The sequence below is a fragment of the Stegostoma tigrinum genome, chromosome 35 (genome assembly GCF_030684315.1).
Source record: "Stegostoma tigrinum isolate sSteTig4 chromosome 35, sSteTig4.hap1, whole genome shotgun sequence".
Taxonomy (NCBI): Eukaryota; Metazoa; Chordata; class Chondrichthyes; order Orectolobiformes; family Stegostomatidae; genus Stegostoma; species Stegostoma tigrinum.
This window is the reverse complement of record NC_081388.1, coordinates 24,435,697-24,447,976: the sequence shown is the minus strand read 5'-3', so window position 1 is coordinate 24,447,976 and position 12,280 is coordinate 24,435,697. Positions and strand designations below refer to the sequence as shown.

Sequence of the window (12,280 nt, the reverse complement as noted above, 5' to 3'; positions counted from 1 at the left end):
ATCCCTAACGTCAACATCCGCCATGTCCCTCTCTTCAGTGAATACCGACGCAACATACTCATTAAGAATCTCACTCATTTTCTGACTTCTCACATAACTTCCCTCCTTTGTCCTTGAGTGGGCCAACCCTTTCGCTAGTTACCCTCTTGCTCCTTTTTACGAATAAAAGGCTTTGGGATTTTCCTTCACCCTGTTTGCTAAAGATATTTCATGATCCCTTTCAGCCCCCTTTATTATACTAGTGTAGGTTAGATGGTCTTGAGATCAGTATGACAGGTCAGCACAATGAGGGCCAAAGGGCCTGTACTGTGCTGTAATGTTCTGTGTTCTGTAACTGCAGCAGAGTTGACTTTTTTCTGAGTCTCAGGTAGTACAAACACAGGAATCTAATCACAGCCATGAATAGTATGTGACTTGAGTTGGGAGTATAGTGAGTGAGTGATTGGAATGAGGGTCAGATGGATATCATTGACTGTGAGATCCCTGTTTGGGGTTGTTAACTTAGGCCAATCAGGGAGCCCTGGTAGACAAATATAAACAGGAGATTCAGAGAGTCTCCTCATTCTAGGAACTTCTCTGGGCCTGCTAGTCGGAGCCCATATACTATGCATGTGTAAATAGAGGGTGACTTGGTGACAGGATATCACCCTTGTGCAGTTATTTCAGTAGTGACAAAAGATAACAGTAGACTCCTGAAGAATTTGCTTGCAACAGTCATCTTTGAGTTGGGGTAAGCAATTCTGCATCATGCCATTTTTTGGGAGCTTGACTCATTCAATCCTGCCATCGATGACTGGGCCCTGAATGTGAAAAAATGCATTATTTTTTCAGGGCAAATGACTCTTGTCAGATGAAAAGCAACAAATGATCCTTCTGACTGCTTGCACACCCACAGCATTTTTGAGTAATAGAAACCTAACTTTCCTTGACCCACCAGATACTAAAACCTTTCATGAGTTGACAGATTTATTTCAGGAATATTACAACCCGAAGACTCCTCTAATTCTAAGCTGCTATCGACATTATTTGGCAATTCGAGAACCCGTGGAATCCGTATCAGGATTATGACAGCTGGCAAAGGCATCTGATTTTGGATTAACCCTGAATTAGATGCTGAGAAACCGTTTGGTATTTGAGATTCAGGACATTAACATGCAAAAGCGCTAGCTGAAGCCCATCTGGACTTCAAATAGGCCCTGCAACTGGCATTATTATTGGAAAATGTAGCAAGTGGAGCATGTGAGCCACAGGGTATTCTAGATATAAACAGGAGATTCAGAGCGTCTCCTCATTCTAGGGACTAGCTCTGGGACAGCTGGTCAGAGTCCATGGACTGTGTGCGTGTAAATAAAGGGTGACTTGATGACAAGATCCCAGCTCTTTGCGGTTACTTCAGTGAGTAAGGGAATTTAGAGAATGAGGTTACTTCTTTTTTCAACATTATTTTGTTGTTAGAATTAGAAATAGGTTTATTGTCATCTGCTTAAAGCACAGGGATACGTGAGCACAATGAAAAGTGTACAAAGTTGCCACTTCTGGTGCCATCTTAGGTACAAAGATAATTAGATACAAAATATTAGGTATAAATTAGAAAAGTAAAGAAATGAAGATAAAAGTTCAGCATTACAGTCTTTCTAATGCTGAGGGTCAGCACTGGGTTTCCTCGAGGCACTGAGTGTTTCAAGTCTGCGCTGGCTCAACTTTACCGCCATTGATGTCATCTGAGGAACGGAGGCAAGTTATCTGGGGAAATGAACATTCAAGATTAGTCATTTAAGTAAAAAGAAAAAGAAGATGGGGCTGCACTGTTGATAAGGGATAAGATCAGTACCTTAATGTGAGAGGATGGTAAATCACAGAAGCAAAATACAAAATTTCTGAAGAAGGGTCCAGGCCCGAAACATCAACTTTCCTGCTCCTCTGCTGCTTGGCCTGCGGTGTTCATCCAGCTCTGTACCTTGTTATCTCCAGCATTGGCAGTTCCTACTATCTCCAAAATACAGAACCAGATTGGTTAAAACTAAGAAACAACAAACAGCAGCAACCATTAATAAAGTTATTTTAAAACATTTTCAAAGTGACGTTCATTGCAAAACTAGATCTTAGATGTGAAGAAAGGAAACTGAAGATATCAGGGGATAGTTGGCTATGGTGGATGGGAAAAATACAACAAAAGATTTGATGGTAGACAGGGCAATGGCTACTACTGTAACTAGACGAAGGAGTGCCAATGGGCATGATCTGTTGTGGATTTCCATAAGGCCTTTGATAAGGTGACACCCAGGAGGCTTCTAAATAAGATAAGAGCCCATGGTGTCAGAGGCCAGGTACTAAGGAAGGATGTCTTGTTGTTGGAGGGGATCCAGAGGAGGTTCACAGAATAATCCCGGGTATAAAGGGCTCGTCATATGATAAGCAGTTGAGGACTCTGGGTCTGTATTTGATGGAGGTTAAAAGGATGAGGAAGGAATCTGATTGAAACTTACAGTGTACTGAGAGGCCTCAACAGAAGGGATGTGGAGAAGATGTTTCCACTTTAGGAGAGACTAGGATCTGAGGGCACAGTCTCAGGGTGAAGGGAAAACCCTTTAGAACTGAAATGAGGAGGAATTTCTTCAACTAGAGGGTGGTGAACCTGAGAAACTCATTGCCACAGAAGGCTTTGGAGGCTATCACATTGAGTGTTTTTAAGACAGAGATTGATAGGTTCATGATTAGTAAGGGATCAAAGGTTATGAGTAGAAAGCAAGAGAATGGGGTCGAGAAACATTTCAGCCATGATCAAATAGTAGAATAGACCTCATGAGCTGAATGGCCTAATTCTGCTTCTGCATATTATGGGTCTTATTTAATGCAATATTGCAAGGTCTGCAACAAATATACATTCCTTTAATGCATAAAAAGCCAACAGGAGAAGTGAATCAACCATGCCATTAGATTAAGTGGCTTCTAAGGTTTGTCTAAAAAAAAATGGTCAATCCAAAGGTTAAGAGCAATTTAGAATCCAGCTAAAGATGACCAAGAAACTGATAAAGGAAATTAAAATGTGTATGCAGGCTTGTGAGAAACACAAAGGTGATTTGTAAAAGTCACTTTAAATACATGAAGAGATTTGCAAAGTCAAATGTAAGTCTTTACAGGCAACAAAAGGAGAATGTATAATGCTGAATCGGGAAATGGTACAGAAACTAAACAACAATTTTGTGGCTTGCTTCATTGGGGAGGGTTTAGAATATCTCCTAGAAATGCTAGGAAACTCAGGGAATGTGAAAATGAAAAACTGAAAGAAATCAGTGTTAATAAAAAAGGTAGCATTGGTTTGAAGGTTGACAAAATCCCTGTGTCACCTAGTAGGAATAGTGTGCTGGAAATCAAGCTCCACTATCCCACAAGTTGTCACAGTTTAATTCCTAGGATGGCTAATGTCTGACTATAGCAACTAATAGAGATAAAAGACACACCAGCTTTCTTCAATGAACAAGAGAAACAAATAAAACCTATAATAAACCTATGTTCTAACATGTGGCAAAAGAGATTATAAATTCCTAAAACACAAGCTTAATGTATACCCCGTTATAAGAGAGAGGGATTCTGCCTTCTGGCAGACATGAAGATCTGAAGCTCTCTGCTTTTGATTCAGTGCCAAAATGCTACTTATAATCAATCCAGACTGCGTTGCTCGGCAATTACATTTCTTCCCCCCGAGACCTGGGGCCAACATCTCCCACAAAAGTATCAAAATCCAGCCTCCAGCAAAATTATGTTCTTTTATGTAACCATTAAGTGACCATCCGTTCCACTTTTCCTTAGGGGGAGAAACAACTCAGACCTTTGAATATAGGAGTTGGGATGTGATGTTGTGGTTATATAGGACATGGGTAAGGCCTCTTCTGGAGTATGGAAGGATATTATTAAGCTGGAGAGAGTTCAGAAGAGATTTACTAGGATGTTGCTGGAAATGGAAGGTTTGTGTTATAAGAACAGCTGGAGAGTCTAGAACTTTTTTTCACTGGACCATAGATTGAGAGGTGACCTTCAAGGTTTACAATATCATGAGGGATGTAGATAATATGAATGGCAGGTGCCTTTTCCCTAGGGTGGGGGATTTCAAGACAAGGGGGCATAGTTTTAAGGTGAGAAGAAAAAGATTTAACAAAGACATGAGGAGCAATTTTTTTACAAAGAGTGTGGTTCATGTATGGTCTGAATTTCCAGAGGAAGTGGTGGATGTGGTTACAGCTACAACATTTACAAGACGTTAGGTAAGTACATGATTAAGAAATATTTGGAGCGATATGGACCAAGTGTGGGCAGGTGGCACTAGTTTAGTTTTGGATTATGGTCTGGTTGGTCCTAAGTGTCTGTTTCCATGTTGTAATACTCTATGACTCAACAAATAATAATCCAAGTGCCTTTTTCCAATTTCTCTCCCAGATAAAACACATACAGTAACTACAACTGGACCACATGAGCTACATTACAGAGTGTTGAAGAAGGTGGCTATAGAGGCAATAGATGCATCGGTGATAATCTATTATTGCCTTGCAAGCAGACTTACGAGTGGTTTTGGAGAAGATTAACATTAGATTGGTAAGGAGAAAGCAAAGTAGGAATTGTAACCTCATGTTTGATAAACCTACTGGAGATTTTTAAAAGAGAAAAGGAATGGCCAGTTTGTGTGTGGTGTATCTGGATTTTCAGAACAATTTTGAGAAGGTTCGAAAAAAGTTAGTAAATAAAATGAGAAAACATGGGATTGGGTGTCGTATACTAGTATGGATTGAAAATTGGTCAACCCACAAGAGGAATAAGCAGGCAATTCTCAGGATGGCAGGTGGTTACTAGTGGAATACTGCAAGGATCATTGCTGAGTACACAGCTGTTCACAATCTATGTCAATGATTTGGATGTGAGAACTTCATATATTATTGCCAAATTTGCAGCTAACACATAAATACGTGAGAATGTAAGTTACAAGGAGAATTCAAGTACGTTTCAAGGCAACTTTGAGAGGCCAAGAGAATGGAAAAGAGCATGGCAGATGGATTACGATGTAAACATGTTAAAAATTATCCAGTTTGGGAGATGGTGAGAGGTTGGGAAGTGTTGATGTCCGAAGAGATTTGGGTGTTCTTGTTCATGAGTTGGAAAAAGATACGACAAAAAGCAGGCACAGCAAGCAATCAGGAAGGCAAATGGTAAATTGGCCTTCATTGCAAGCCTTTTTGAGTGCAGGAATAAAGATGACTTGCTGTAGTTGTGTGGAGCCTTGGTGAAACCGCACATGGAATATTGCATACAATTCTAGTGTCCTTATCTAAGGAAGATATATTTGCTATAGAGAGAGTACAAAAGATGCTCATTGGATTAATCTATGGGATGGCAGGATTGTGCTTTGAGGATGGATTGAAAAAGCTGGTTCTGTAACCTTTAGAACTTTGAAGAATGAGAGGTATATAATTGAAACTTAGAAAATCCTTGGATAAGATATTTCCCCTGACAGGTTGGGAGGGGCATAGTGGGGGAGGGGTGTGGGTGCTGGTGTTCACAATAACAGATAGGTCGTTTAAGACTGAGATTAGGTGGAGTGTTTTCACTCAGGATGTTGAATATTTGGAATGCTGTTTTGCACAGGGCTGTGGAAGTTCAATCATTGCACAGCTTCATGTCAGAATTTGTTAAGATTCTTGAATGCTAATGACATTAAGGGATGTGGGAATAGCACAGGAAAGTAGCGTTGAGGCAGATGATTAATCATGTTCTAGTTCAGTGGTGGAGCAGGCAGGATGGGTTAAGTGACCTACTCCTTGTGCTTTGTTTTTAGAATGGATTGTTTGCTGTCTTTTGAGACAGAAAGTGGAGAGGGGAGTAAAGTGTAGTTATTCGGAGTGTCAGAAAGTGAGAAGTGATGTTCCACAAGTTTCAGTACTTTGCCCATTGCCTTTTACAATTTAAATTCAGGATTTGGACTTTGGAATCAGGGACACAATTTCTAAATTTGTACATGGCGCCAAATTGAGAGCATGGTCAATTCTGGGGAGAACTTAACTAAAATTATAGAAGGGCATCAAAAGCTTTTCTGACTGGACAAATAATTGGCAAATAAAGTTCCATACAAGAGAATGTATGGTAGTACATTTTGGTAAACAGAATAGGAAAATCACTTTTACTTGGATCGTACAAGTCTGTGTCAAGTACGAGATCAAAGGGCTTTGGTATCCAAATATATTAATCCTAAAAGATGTGCCAAGGGTTGGCAAAAAAAAAGGCAAAGCAAGCACTGGGTTTTATTACTAGGGGGAGAGTGTTGGAAAATAAGGAAAATAAAGTAAAACGGTATTGACTCTTGGTTAGACCACCACATTTAGAGTGCTGCATGCAGTTCTGGTCGCTATATTATGAGATTATAACTGGGCTGGGAGGATAGGTGTACTTGCATCAGGAAGTTTGAAGCGGCCAATAGTACCAGCACTGAGGCCATGATTAACCAAAACCAACTCTGCTGGGCTCACCATATGCTCCAGATGCCTTAGTTCACGCTACCAAAGCAAATCATCTTAGCCTAGCTCAAGGAAAGTACTCAAACGAGAAGAAGGCTTCCCTTTAAAATGTAACAGATGTTGATGCATAGAAGACCCTCATAGAGAAGAAACCGATTTTGAAGGAACCTCCTGTATGAAGGGCACAATTCTTAACACACAATGGCTGGAAGAAGTATAAAAAAGGAACCAAACTACGGAATGTTGGCAATCTTAAGGCCAAGGACCATTTTCCATCTGCGGGAAAGATCTCAGGTTCATCGGCCACGAAAGCACCCACAGAACCCATGACCAGTGATGTGGAATTTCCTTGGTGGACAAACATACTCATTAGCCAGAGATTGCCAACAACAATAAAAACATTTAGAATCAGTACAAAGGGTGCAGAAATTTCCAAGATGACCCCAGAAATGTTTGTGTGAAGATCTCAGGAAAGGATTGACAGTTGGGTCTCTTTCTCTGGAATAAAGAAGGCTGGAAGGTGAGCTAACAGAAGTCTTCACAATTAAGAAAGTTTTTGATGTTGAAAGATGGAGAAGAGATTCCCAATGCAGGGGAAGACCTAGGTTTCCTTGTAAGGAACAGAGGAACACATTTTTGCCTGGCCCAAAAGGCAAAAAACAAATGAAAGTTAACTTTATTTTCAGGCCCAAGGTAGCAAGGCAGCAGATGCTGGAGTCCAAGACAACACAGTGTAGAGCTGGAGGAACACAGCAGGCCAGGCAGCATCAGTGGAGCAGGACCCGACCTGAAATGTCAACTTTCCTGCTCTTCTGATGTTGCCTGGCCTGCTGTGTTCCTCCAGCTCCACAGAATGTTTATTTTCACGCCTGTTTTCTTTCCAGATTTGCTCATTTGCAGTTTAGCCGAACCTATACAATTCTTGGGTTAAACTAGCAGTCCGGTCCCATTGACATCATTGGAGCTAGGCTTCTTGGAAAACATGCCCCACTACTTTCTGACAGATATTGTTATCACCTGATTGGAAGAACAGGTTAACATTTCAACCTGCTGAAACAGAGCAACATCGAAGAGGGCATTATTATTGTGAAAACTTTAGCTGGCTACAAGCATTCTCTCATTTATTATGACCAGGTTTAAATATTAAACATTTGGTCTGGTTACATTTATTAAACCATTCATAAGGAATGCCACTACGTGTTACATGTTTTTAAGCAGATCATTGAAGTTAATTAATTAATCAGTTGATTGGGTAGATCTGAAGGGAAAATAAAGGCTTTTGTGGTGCAGTGGTAATGTCCCTACCTCTGAGCTAGGAGACCTGGGTTCAAGTCCCATCTACTTCAGGGATGTGTATTAATATCTCTAAACAGGTTGGTTAGGAAAATACCTTAAGATTGAATAGTTAATAAACTCTATCCACACAGAAATGTATTCTGGTTTTGGTCTTGACTGGCTTGTTGCTGTCAAATTGACACTTTAGAACAAGCTAACCAGGTCCTAAAGAACATAACTTCCACACTTATCCTGTTGCAGTGCGAAATCTACTTGATTTCCCACTCATCAATGTGTTTGTTTCAGGTATATTTATCTGTGATATTATTAGTAGAAGTGACCACGCACAGTCCCCGTAAGACCATAAGATATTTCAGTAGAAAAAACTTTTCTGTATATTTAAATGCATGTGACAACAATAAATCAAATCAAATTAGGCCATTCAGTCCATCGAGTCTGCTTCACCATTCACTTGTGGCTAATATCTCTTAATCCCATTCTCCTGCCTTCTCCTAACCTGTGACCCCCCTTACCAATCAAGGATCAATCTCTTTCTCTGTCTTAAATGCATTCAGTGGCTTGGGTGTCACAACCAACCTCAGGCTGAAGAAATTCCTGCTAATATCAGTTCTAAAGGGTTGTCCTTTCATTCTGAGGCTGTGCCCTTGGGTCCTAGTCTCTCCTATTAGTGAAAACATCTATTCCATGCCCACTGTATCCAGGTCTGTCAGCAGGTTGTAGGTTTCAGTGAGATAACCCCTCAGTCTTCTAAACTCCGTAGACTACAGAACCAAAGTCTCAACCGTTCCTCATATGACAAGCCCTACATCCCTGGGATTATTCTTGTAGAGATGAAATCCCACCTTCACCTTGAAGCCTAATTCTGTATTGGGTTGTGCAGCGCACCTATCATGATAAATAGGATTAACTCTGAACAGATGTAGTACTTCAAATCTAGGTATTGCTTCAGCAAGTTGTGTTCCATCACAGTCTGTGCTCTTTTGGTTTTTATTTAGTATTTAACTCACTGCCACATCTCTTCCAGGCATGCCCACCTTGAATTTCTGCTCCTTTCTTCGACGGGATTTCTGTTCCAATCTCTCTTCTTGCCCACCGACTTTAAATTCACTATCACTCCTAGTGTTTGCCAACTGTCTTTCTGTCTCTTTGGGCTCTATCCTATTGTTTACTCCCTACCCCACCCACGTCCCTATTTTCTGCACGTAAACTGACATTTTCCCATCCACTATCAGTTCTGGGGAAGGGTCACCGGACCTGAAACGGTAACTGTTTCCTCCTTCACAGATGCTGCCAGACCTGCTGAGCTTTTCCAGCAACTTTGTTTTTGCTCCCATTTATGGACTCCGTTTACACATCTCATGGCTGCAGAAGGGCAGCCAACGTCATCAAAGACCCATCCCATCCTGGTCGTGCTCGCCTACGACCTCTTCTGTCAGGCAGAAGATACAGAAGTTTGAACACACACACACACACACCAACAGGTTCAAGAACAGCTTCTTACCTACCGTTATTCGACTGATAAGTGAACTCTCTAACTTCAAATAATGCTGACTTGTTAATGTACATCTTGCCTAACACACATTCTGAGTGGTGTAACCTGAATGCATGACTCTGTCAATGTCTTTTTCACCCTGTAATCTGTATGTCCTTGCTTATTATGATCTGTCTATACTGCTCGCAAACAAAGCTTTTCACTGAACTTGGGTACACGTGACAATAAATCATAGCAATTCAAATTTCAGGTTGATGGATGATTAATCTTAATTGCCTGAAAGGAAATGGGCAAGTTCAGATCTGCACCTGTTTTACACACCATTGAATTTATCTCTGTAATTAAGTTTAAATGTGACCTGCACAGCCGTGAACAGGAATAGGCCATTCTGCCCTTCAAGTCTGCTCAACCATTCAATTTGGTTACTATGATAATATAATCTAAATATGTATTGTAGTTAACAGACTGAACTGTGTTAACTTAGAAATTACTATTGGGGTGTTTTTAGTAGACAAATATTTGTCCATTATCTTTTCTCACTATTCTAATGCTAGAATAATAAATTAAGGTGGAACTAATATTACAAGAGAAATAACTGACAGTGAACACAAGCAATTACATGCAACTGTTAGCAGATATTGTTTCTGTATCAGAGACAAAAAAAACTACACATGCTAGAATCCAGGGTGGAAGAATACAGCAAGCTAGGTAGCATCTGGAGGAAAGGAGAAGTCAATGTTTTGGGTACTACCCTTCTCCAGGACCTGGATGTAGAGATAGGGGGAGCTGCAGATAAAGGGGTGGGGAAGGGGAGGAGCGAAACAGGTGATAGATGGACCTATCAGGTTGTACCTACTACGTTTGTTCTTCCAGCCTCCTATTTATCATTTCTGCATCATTAGTTTTACATCTATCAGCAGTGTTCTGAGGAAAGGGTCAAAAAGGAATTTTTTAAAAACCAATTGTGAGAAAGCACATCCAATGGCTTATTTGACTACACAATGTGTAATGTAGGATGTATACTGCAAAATTCTGCAGTTCTGGAGGTCTGAAATAAAAAAAATGCAGAACATTGCTGGAGAAATTCAGCATCTGTGGAGAGCGAGAAACAGAGTTAATATTTCGAGTATGAGTCTCCTTGGGAATGATCCTGGTCTGTGTTCAATCGTTGAATTTTCTGTTGTGTTACACTGGTTCTCCTAGCGCTCCTCAATTGGGAAATGGAAGGGAAGTCAATTCGGGTTAATATACTACATTGACTTTGAGAGATTTGTTTTTAAATAAGGACAGGATCACTTTTTATTAAGTTCTACAGTCAAATAGTTTGGCAACACTAATCCTCAGGACTCAAAATAAAAAGAATCCTAACCTTCCAGATATACTTTCTGAAAGAGTTAAATACCTCCAACTTCATTAATGAAATTTCAGAGGATCCCTGCCCTATAACCTTTTCAAGGGGAAGCTGGAACAAGAAGAAAAACTAAACAATGTTCAGAACTTGATGGGTTAATCTTCTTGTGACACATGCTGTTTATTTTCACTTTCTCGGCTGAGCAGGTGTTGAGAATTAAATCCACCTTGGACGAAATCTACCACCCACGTGGTCTGGCTGCAGTTCAGGCCCCATGCTCATCCTGACAGATTGTTCATATCTTGAAAGGCAGCATCATGTGGGCCATTGATGTAGTCATTGTATTATTTCAAATAACAGCAAAACCATCTGATGCAAGAATAAACTGCAATTATGGCTTAAAGTTACATTAAAACTTGGAGATGAGAAAAAGTGCAAAGTTCAATTACATCAAGTTTTATTCTCAGCTTCAGCAAGCATTTATAGGTTGGGGCAGTGTGAGGCCACTGTTAAGGGCAATGTAATTACAAAGATTCTTCTTTAATTGAGTCTGTAACAAATTGGAGTGTGACATGTGTGGGTCAGGGGGCTGGAACAGGAACGAAACAAAGTCAAGTTAGGAGCATTGCTAATATATAGGATCAGAGTAGGCATGGGACAGTTTAGCAGGGGGTTTTGAAATAGGATACACGTGGGCCAAGTGCAGGATCGTGACTTAAGTTATTGTTGGAAATTTGTTGGTATATTAGTTGTTACTCACCAATTAATTATTAAATATATTTGCACAATGCAATAAGCACAAGGAAAGAAAGAGAATTTTGGTATAAAACACACATTTTTAGAAATGTTCAGACAGCCTGCTGAAAACCTCAGTGACATAGCAGATTTTTTGTTAAATCTTTTGAGTAAATACAGGAGCGTTCCACATTTGTAAAATATTTTAAGTTAGCAAATCTGCTGCTTCTGTTGCTGAGCTTGAAAAGCTATGTTATTACATCGTGGAGGTCACAGATGCGCTACAGACAGTGTGTAAAGATGGTACAAAATAGGTGCGTGACAATACCATGAGAGCAGAAGTCCTAGGAAGAGTAGCTTCTAGCAAGATCAGCAGCAGATCCTGATGGAAGGAGGGGTGAGATGATGGAGGTGAGAGCGGATTGAGTAATGTTAATCTCCCAGCAAAACCACACTGGGATGAAGCACATCTTTCTTGAGCCATCCATGAAATGCCTTCAGATATTTTCTACAGTGCGTTTATTCATTCGTGGGGTGTCACTGGCTGAACCAGCATTTATTGCCCATCTCTAGGTGGGCGTAAGAAGATAGTATTGAGTTGTTTTCTTGAATCACTGCAGTCCATTGCTGTAGGAAGACTCAATGCTTTTAGGGAGGGAGTTTGATCCAATGATAGTGAAGGAGCAGAAATATATTTCCATGTCAAAATGTTATTTGGCTTGGAGGGAGACCTGTAGGTGGTAATGTTCCCATGTATCTGCTGCCTTGTCCTTTGATGTCATAGTGTTGCTAGGTTTGGAAGGAACTGTCTAAGGAGCCTTAGTAAATTTCTGCCGTGCACCTTATAGTTGGATCGCCGGAGTTACTGAGTGTCAGTGATGAATGGTGTGAATGTTTGACAGTGTG

The 12,280-nt window shown here is 40.4% G+C and overlaps 1 protein-coding gene across 3 annotated transcripts in view; it reads left to right on the top strand.

The window, feature by feature from the left end:
• LOC125447481 (cAMP-specific 3',5'-cyclic phosphodiesterase 4B-like) overlaps window positions 1–12,280 on the top strand; it is a 421,594-nt gene that overhangs the window by 47,632 nt on the left and 361,682 nt on the right. Inside the window, exon 3 of one of the 3 annotated variants that reach the window (XM_059639793.1) lies at window positions 4,435–4,590. The exons of the other annotated variants lie outside the window; for them this stretch is intronic. The gene's annotated coding sequence lies outside the window, so the exon portion shown is untranslated. The remainder of the gene's footprint in view (window positions 1–4,434; window positions 4,591–12,280) is intronic. 3 annotated transcript variants of the gene reach the window in all.